We start from the raw sequence: 5,325 nt of genomic DNA, 5'->3' as shown, positions 1-5,325 counted from the left end.
AAGGTAGAGGTGGTGGGCACAGATGCAGGTGGGCGGCGAGAGGTATGGTGCGGCCCGCGGTATAGCTCTTCTGAGGGCTTCTATTTTCTCAGCAACATAAGAAGAGGTTGTCAGCTCCAAGTGAGGTGCAGGGGAGGTGTGGAGCTGTCTTCTGAGAGAGGGTGTGAAGACACTTGGGGGGATGTAGTAGAATTTCCGGGCAGCTTTTAGGGCTCACTGGAGTGTTTGTGGTCATTCACTGGAAGTGAGACCCGTCAGCTGAGCTGTAGGCTTTCCTTCAGTTCGGCCCAGTCTCTTGGGCAGAGGTATGGAGTGGGCAGAGGGCTGTTTCTCACCAGGGCTGTGATATCTGCCAGGTGGCTCTCCTGTAGGAGGGGCAAAGGGGGGAGAAGAGTATTGGAAGATGGATTTCCAGCTAGGTCGGAGGAAAGGAGGACGGAAAGGAGGGCGGGGCAATGGACATTTGCTGGCTGGCTGGCCGATAGGTGTTGGAGCAGTTGAGGGGTCTGGGGTGGCGGGGGGAGTGAGCTGGAAAGGCAGACAGTGTTTATCAGGGAGTGCGCTGCAGGAATTGGAGATGATGAAGGGATTGCACTGAGACATAATGACTGGTTTGAAGTCTGGCTATGGGAATGTGAGGCTGAAGCCAAGTTGGTGAAGAGCCACTGAGAGGCCTGCTCGCCTACAACCAGCCTGACATCACCAACAGCCAGGAGTGGCATCGGAGAGCGTGACTGTGGACGAGGAGCTCGGGGGTCAAAGAATGAGGGGAGTGATCCAGGCGTCTGTAGATGACCCCAGACAGGAGCCCGATGACATCCCAAGCATGGTGTTTCTAAGGAGGCGGGAGGACGCACTGTCTAGAAGTGGCACTAAGAAGCCAAAGTGGGTACCTCCCTACTCCTAGACCCCAGGAACAAGGACCACAGGGAGAAAACAGCCCCCACTTGGAAGGCTGCAAGGGAAGTGGAAGCTAGCTTTCCATTAGAGCCATTCAGAAAAGAGGCTGATTTACTGATGGCAGGCTATGAGTTTTGGAGAGTCCAGTGAAAGGTTTTCTGGACATGGGGGAGAAAAGATAGAGTCAGAAAAGGGATAGACAGAGCCCTACGGGACTTAGGGTCCTGGGGTGAAGGATCCTCAGGGGTTCTGAGCGCCCTCCTCTAAGAAGGAGATGAGTTCGGAGGCAGGGGTGGCGAGGCTGGGCTTGTTGGGAGGTGGGAAGGGAAGGGTACCTGTCTGGAACCTTCTTTACCTCAGCTAAGAGTGGAATGAAGGGTGAGGAAAGGCAGTTTTCCAGAGCAAGTGAACTCTGGGCTTGTTCCCTCTAATTTCTCGGGAAGATTATTAACCAAAACACTTTCGTATCATGGAACTGATGCTAGAACTGCAGCTAAGTCCATGAAAGAGAAATGTCCGAGACATACACTCATGTGGTGAAGCGATGCTATAGGGGACACAGGCAATCCCTGTGACGGGATTGGAGAACCCAACCCCATAGCAGCTTGAGGCAGATGGTTACAACGCAGTCAGATACTCCCCGCCTTCTCTCCTTCTGTACTCAATTCGGACCCCAGCCATCCTCTCCCTGCCCTCTCCTCCCCGGCTGGGCCTGAGAAGCCATTGCAATGGCCGCACAGAACTCACAGATAATACTTATGAGCATGGGGCATTATTAGGAAGGTTACAGGTTATAAGTCAGGATGGAGAAAACATGAAGGATACAGTCCATTCAGAGTGCCCCTTCTCAGACGCGCTGGTGGCAGGCACGGCTCTCTGGTCTCCAGCCTCATGTTCATGTGGTAATTTGCCCTCTGTCCCACTCCAGCAAGCGTTACAAGGCTCATCTGGCTCTGGCTAAGGCATCAAGGGCACTCCGCTCTGCAAGCTGGCCTCCTGCCCAAAGGCACTCCGTCTTACTCCTTCCGTGGGCCTTCCTCCAAACCTGATACCACATTCTTCTTCATCGAATGCAATCTCTCTGGCGATTTGCTCAGCATATAGATTGAACAAATATGGTGATAGGATACAACCCTGACTCACACCTTTCCTGAGTTTAAACTGTTAGTCTGGGTAGACTAGAGAAACAAATTCCTAGCCATTCCCAGCCCACGGAAGACTTCGTCTTCCATACCTTGGACACATTGTTAGGAGAGACCAGTCCCTGTAGAGGACATCATGTTTGGTAAAGTGGAGGGGCAGCGGGAAAAAGAGGAAGGCCCTCAACGGGCTGGACTGACACCGTGGCTATATGAATGGGCTCAGGCACTGGAACAATTGTGAGGATGGCATAGGACTGTTGTGCACGGGGTCACTATGGGTCTGAGACAACTCAATGGGCCTTAACAATGTCGAGAAGCTCTAATTCCTATGTCTTTGCTAAACAGACATGAAAGAATAGGTCCACACAAAAAGTTGGACACAGATATTCATAGAAGCATTATTCACAATACCCCCAAGGTGAAAATAACCCAAATGCCCATCAATTGATAAGTAAGTGTAGTAGTAATACATAAAATAGGGTACTATCAATAATCAAAAGGACTTAATTTCTATTATTTTTGCATGTTGCTATGATGCCGGAAGCTATGCCACCAGCATTGCAAACACCTGCAGAGTAACTCATGGTGAACGTGTTTCTGTGACACTTCTAGACTACGCTAGACCAGGAAGAAAGACCTGGCAATACACCTCAAAAACCAAGCAATGAAACCTATATGCACCACAAGGAAACACGGTTCAATTTGCTTGCTTTGTGCACATTCATGTGGAAAGATTGAGTTCTAGAGAAGGACACTGTGCTTGATGAAGGGGAGGGCCAATGAGGGTGTGGGAGACCTCTTGAACCTGCTCCTGATTGTGAGGATGCTGTAGAGAAGGGCCCTGTGCTAGTCTGGGAGGGCTAGAGAAACAACTTCATAGACACTCCCATGTGTATCAAAAAGAGGTTTATATCCAAGAACAGTTGAATATTTAGAAAACATCTCAGCCCAGTCCAGATCAAGTCTATGTAAGCCCAATATTAGCCCATATGTTTGATATGAATCTATAAAGTTCTCTTCAGACTCAAGAAACACATGCAATGACAGAGAATGCAGGAAGCTCACAGGCCAGTGGGTGGGAAGTCTTGTGGATCCAGTGGCATTGCAAACAGCTCAGTGCTGGCAGGGGTCTCTATGTGGCTTCTCGGCTCCAGAGGTCTGGTTGCATCAGGGTAGGTCCATGTGGCTTCTCCTCAGGAATGTTCCGCAGAAAGTCAGCCTTGTCAGTAGAGCATCTCCAAGTGAGTGAGCAGAGAGAGAGGAAGTGTCTCCCACCTCCAAGGAAGAAAAATCCAAGAGTTCCCAGAATTCTCAGGAGAAGGCCATGCCCACACAAGTCCCAGGTTGACACCAGATTATGTAACCACCACAGTCAGAATTGATTGGACGGCAGCTAATGATGGTTTTATGTAACGATGTGCATGGCTCTTAAAATAATGGCGCTGGGTAAATGAAGCCAGAGAAGGAGGGGGAGGGGGAATGAGGAGCTGATACCAAGGGCTCAAGCAGAAAGCAAACGTTCTGAGAATGATGATGGAAACCAATGTACCGATGTGCTTGACACAATGGATGTACGTATGGATTGTGATAAGACTTGCACGAGCCTCCAATAAAATGATTTTTTTTAAGTGAAGAAAACATCCTAAAATTGATAGTGGTGACGATTGCACAACTCTTTAATGTGTTTAAACCACTGAATTGTGTGGTGTGTGAATTATGTCAATAAACAAAAAAAGAGGGGAAAATGAAGCCAGAGTATAAAGAGCATGTACTATATAATTCCCTTTATACAAAATCCTAGAAAAAAGCAGACAGACTTAGGGAGAGAGGGTTCGATCACAGAGGGGCATGCGGACATGCTGAGGGACTGGGTAAGTTTCATGAGCAGCAGTTTACGCTTTCATTTGACAGGTCTTTTAAGTTGTTTCCAGCGAAGGGCTGGTGGCAGACCTGAAGATGTGCCACACAGATCCTTCTCTAAGGAGAGATTTGCTGTCCAGCTGTCAGGAGTGTGATCAGTAGATGCCTCCAGCTGGCAACTCCTTCAGGGCCTGCCTCTGCTGCACAGAGCTATCTTGCTCAAGAGCACATGCCTTCTGCAGCAGCTAGTATCTGGTGACTAAGCAAGGTGAGGGGCTAAAGCAGCGGTTCTCAATCTGTGGGTCACGACCCCTTTGGGGGTTGAATGACCCTTTCACAGGGTTCGCCTAATACCATCAGAAAACACATAACTATTTCACAGTATATAATTACATATTGATTTGTGATTAATCACTATGCTTTATGTTTAATTATGTTCAATTTGTAACAATGAAAATACATCCTGTTGCTGAAGACAAAGTGGGTGAATAAGCAAATGTGGTGAAGAAAGTGGATGGTGCCTCACTATCAAAAGATATAGCATCTGGGGTCTTAAAGGTTTGATGATAAACAAGCGGCCATCTAGCTGAGAAGCAACAAAGCCCACATGGAAGAAGCACACCAGCCTGTGTGATCATGAGGTGTTGATGGGATCAGGTATCAGGCATCAAAGATCCAGAACAAAAAATCATATTGTGAATGAGAGGAGTGCAGAGTGGAAGTCCAAAGCCCATCTGTAGGTAATTGGACATCCCCTTACAGAAGGGTCGTGGGGAGGAGATGGGCCAGTCAGGGTGCAGTGTAGCACCGATGAAACATACAGGCATACTTACCTGGCAGGGGAGATACCATGATCACGAAGGTGGTTTTCCCAGGGCGAGGCTTATCCATGGCACTCCGGATGTGCTGACCCCTGCGATTTCCCCAAATGTGGGAAACTCGACTGCATAATTTGTGGTAGTGGGGGACTGCGTTCGCGCTCTCCCCTAAAAAAAAAAAAAAAGAAACATACAGGCTTCCTCTGGTTCTTTAATGCTTCCTTCCCCCCACTATCATTACCCTAATTCTACTTAACAAATCTGGCTAGACCAGAGCATATACATGGGTACAGGTAAGAGCTGGAAACACAGGGAATCCAGGACAGATAAATTCCTCAGGACCAATATTGAGAGTAGCCATACCAGGAGGATAAGCGGTAGGTGGGGGAGAAAGAAGGAACCGATCACAATGGGGGATGGACAACAGCCCATGAGTAAAGGGAGACATCGGTCAGTGCAAGACATGAAAAAATAATAATCATTTATAAATTATCAAGGGTTCAAGAGGGAGGGAGGGAGGGAGGGAAGAAGGGTGGGGAGGGGAAAAATGAGGAGCTGATACAAAGGGCTCAAGTAGAAAGAAAGTGTTTTGGAAATGATGATGG

At 48.3% G+C, this 5,325-nt stretch overlaps 1 non-coding gene across 1 annotated transcript; it reads left to right on the top strand.

Moving 5' to 3' along the window:
* Window positions 1-4,727: 4,727 nt before the first annotated feature.
* Window positions 4,728-4,891, top strand: LOC142441948 (U1 spliceosomal RNA). Its single transcript, XR_012783224.1, has one exon. It is a non-coding gene; the product is annotated as a U1 spliceosomal RNA (small nuclear RNA).
* Window positions 4,892-5,325: the final 434 nt, after the last annotated feature.

Source organism: Tenrec ecaudatus, chromosome 2, assembly GCF_050624435.1.
Source record: "Tenrec ecaudatus isolate mTenEca1 chromosome 2, mTenEca1.hap1, whole genome shotgun sequence".
In the NCBI taxonomy this organism is placed as follows: domain Eukaryota; kingdom Metazoa; phylum Chordata; class Mammalia; order Afrosoricida; family Tenrecidae; genus Tenrec; species Tenrec ecaudatus.
The sequence above is the reverse complement of the archived record's forward strand: the minus strand, read 5'-3'. Positions and strand labels throughout refer to the sequence as shown.